This window comes from Nannospalax galili, unplaced genomic scaffold (genome assembly GCF_000622305.1).
Source record: "Nannospalax galili isolate Female #2095 unplaced genomic scaffold, S.galili_v1.0 scaffold126, whole genome shotgun sequence".
NCBI classification, from domain to species: domain Eukaryota; kingdom Metazoa; phylum Chordata; class Mammalia; order Rodentia; family Spalacidae; genus Nannospalax; species Nannospalax galili.
Window position 1 is genome coordinate 452,966 of NW_008355275.1, and position 3,834 is coordinate 456,799.

Sequence of the window (3,834 nt, forward strand, 5' to 3'; positions counted from 1 at the left end):
AAAATTTAAATGATATTCATAAACTCATTCATTTGTGTTTTTGTGTGTGTACACATGCCATGGTGTACATGTGGAGGTCAGAAGACAACTTGCAGGAGTATGTTTTCTCTTTTTATCATGTAGGTCCTAGGGATCATGGAACTCAGGTCTTCAGGCTTGGTGGGAAGTGACCTTATCCACTGAACCACCTCACTGGCCCAGAAGTGAATTCTAAGGACCTTTTACCACTTGGTTTTCTGGGAGAAAAGCCACAGAATGATTGTTTGGCCAGTTCGTGATCTCTTAGTTCATGGAATGACCAAAGGGCAAAGGACCAAATTCCACTTTAAAATGCCTGAAAGACAAATGAAGGCTTAAAAAGCCTTTCAGAAGGGTTGGAGAGATGGCTCAGTGGTTCAGAGTACTTACTGCTCTTCCAGAGGACTGAGGTTCTGTTTCTAGCACCCCCATGGTGGTTAACAACTGCCCTTAACTCCAATTCCAGGGGATCTGACATCCTCTTCTGGTCTCCGTGGGCACCAGGCACACACATGGCACACTCATGTGCAAGTGAAACACTCATGCACATAAAATAAAAACAAATCTTTTTTAAAAAATATTTTATTATTTTTATTTTATGTGTATGAGTGTATTGCTTGCATGTATGTGAGTGCACCCATGTTGTGCAATGCTGCAGAGGTCAGAAGAGGGCTTTGGATGCCCCTGGAACTGGAGTCAAGGGCGGTTCATAGCCGCCACGTGGGTCCTGGGAATCGAACCTGGATCCTCTGCAAGAGAGTCAGTGCTCTTAACTGATGAGCCATCTCTCCAGGCCCAATAAAAACAAATCTTTAAAACTACCATTTCAGAGCTTTGAATGAAGTGAAAGGTTAATATGAATTAAAGAAGTTCCATTTTGAATTTTAAGCAAATTTAAGCAATCACATATCAACATACTGAGAATTTGCTGTGGAAGGTTCTATTGCAAATCCTCATTAGAGAAAGTGCTTGTTCTGCCATTTGATTAAGTCAACTTTGCATTGTCTGCCGTTTTTCCTTTCTCTCATTCTTTCCTATTGCTTGCTTTGAGTAACGCTTTAAACAATCCCTTGTTTTTTGTCCTCAAATGACTTTTACTAAGAAGCTATGTGTTTAGATCCTGCTTTGAAAAATGTGGCTAGAATGCTGGAACCCTTAAGCACATGTCCATATCCTAACTCCTGGAAACTGAGACTGTGACCTTATTTGGAGGAGGGAGGGAGGAAGAGTCTTTGCAGAGGTCATTAAGTTAAGGATCTCCAGATGCCATCCTCCATTGGCCCTCAGAGATCAAAGGGGAGAAAGAGGAGCAGGTGCTGCAGATGATGCAGGAATTGGAGTTCTGCAGCCTCAGGCCAAAGTGCACCAGAGCTACCAGGAGCTGGAAGAGGTATAGAGGGCTCTGTTCCCAGAGCCTACAGAGGCAGCATGGCTACGGCAGTACTTGATTTAGGTCTTCTAGCTGTTGCTTGAAGCTACCAACTTTGGCAATTTGTCATGGGCAGCCTGCAGAATTCATACAAAGACGATGCTGATTTGATGGTTTCGTAAAATGGAAATTCCTTGAGCAGCAGTGGGATTGTTTTGGTCTCTGGATTGTTCAGTGAGTGGGTTGTGTTTGGGGGAGCAGCATCTCTGTCACTCTCAGTCTTGCCCACTTTGGCCTGTTCTGTTTGCATCAGGGCCTGCCACCCTCTTGCCCTTCTCGGTCTTGACACAAGTTGTTCAGAGCAGAGTCTGAAAGCTCTCAGTTTCCCCCACTTAGCTGATATCCAATTTCTAGATAATTTTTTCTTTCAGTGGAGTTTGGTTCTGTCTCTTAATATGGCATTTATCTCTAGTGCAGGGGTCCCACATTCAAAATGTTTGAAAAACAAAACCCAAACCAAGAACATTACAAGAACCAGAATGAGAGCTGACCACCTCACATCCAAGAGGCAGGAGGGGTGACCAAGTGCTGGTCCCAAGACACAGCATCCACTCAGCTCCAAGACATTAATGCCAAAAGGACTGAGAAACCAGGTTTCAGAATCAGCTTTTTTTAAATGAAGAAGTGAATCTGATTTCTAAATGAGACAGTTCCCAGCAAGAAACAAATTGCAACCTCAAGTGAAGCAAAATAAAAAACACTGCATTCAAATAAAAATGCATTTGTTGGTGGGTTGTGGTGGTACATACCTTTAGTTCCAGCACCCAGGAATCAGAGGCAGAGGCAAGTGGATCTCTATGAGTTCAAGGCCAGTCTGGTCTACATAGCAAGCTCCAGGTCACCAGGTTCCATAGTGAGGCCTTGGTTCATTTGCTTTTTTTAAAGTGTTGACCACACTAGTCCATGAGCTCCATTTGGTAGTGGAAATCTCAATTTTAGAATATCAAAGATTAGAATTGAACAACACACAGAAAGTTGAACATATTAAATATTTTATTCACATTGTTTACAAACTATATCCACCTGGAAAACACATGGATCCAAAAATAGATTATTTTACAGTAATTCACATTTTTTTTTAAAAAAACAAGTTATTTTGAGGTTAAACTCTAAACATGATCTGCAGCCTGTATTGCCATTCAGTGCTGCCTCATCACTTGACAGTCCCAGCTCTGGTGAAGTCCAGTTCGGGGCAGTCTGCCTTGCTGTAGGTCACTAACATCCTGCATGCTAGTGGCTGATGAGAAAATGTCAGTGCAGACTTTAACCCATGAACATTTATTGGTGTAAGTTCACTGTTGTTATTTTTGTCAGGAAATATGTTTTAGAGTTTGAGTACCCATCAGGTAAGGAAAGAAAAGACTGACAAGGTCTTTTCCTGTTACAGGTTGTTAGGACATTTTCTGTTCTATAAGGGTTTAGTATCTTGACCCTAGAGAGAATCAGTAAGTTCTGATTTGATCATGTTGATTGCTTGAATCACAGAAACAGCAATGATTTGGAAATTGGTGTGCATGTCTGTTGACTAGCTCTCTGAAGATCTGTTGCCAGCCACCAGTTGGGGGGATAATCTCAGTAGCAATTTGTAATGTGACTAATTATAACTATGTAACATCAGAAGGGTGGCCCCAGGACTTTGGCTAAGTTGTCAAAAGATGTTCTGCCTAAGAAACTTATTATTAATCTAGGCTACATCCAATTAAGTCCCAGCCTAGTGGCATCGGTCTTTTGTTAAGAAACTCTAATACGGAATTTGACTTTATGATTTAATGCTTTAAAATATAAAGTATGAATGTCTCACATCTCCCCCTCTCCTACTATAAACTACAAACTAATCACAGTTTCTTTTCTCCCATGTGAGCTGCCTTAGTTAATCACTTAAAAACCTCTGGAATGGGAGGGTCATGTATCCTTAATGGTAGAACAGGACTCTCCCCTTAAATATATTTATTTTATTTTTAATTATGTGTGTGTATGTGTGGGTATGTACACGTGAGTGCAGGTGTCTGCAGAGGTCAGATCCCTGGAACTGAAGTTATAGGTGGTGTTGTGAGCTGTTTGATGTGGGTCCTGGGAACTGAACTTGGATCCTCTGCAAGAGCAATATGAGCTCTTAGCTGCTGAGAATGGCTCCAGCCCCAATAGGACCCTTTTTCTGAGCTGCACCCATGACATTGGCTACCTTGGCTCTGAACACTTCTTTAGAGAAACAATGTTTGATCAAGTTGCCACAAAAGACCCTCCCTTCCTCCCTCTTGGGGTGAGGGAGATTTCTTAAGGATTCCTGCTATCAGCCCAAGTAGACAAACAACTGAATCCAAATGTAAGCTGAGATGTGGAGAAATTTTATCGGCATGTTTGCAGGTTTCGAAGAAGGAGAAGGAGGA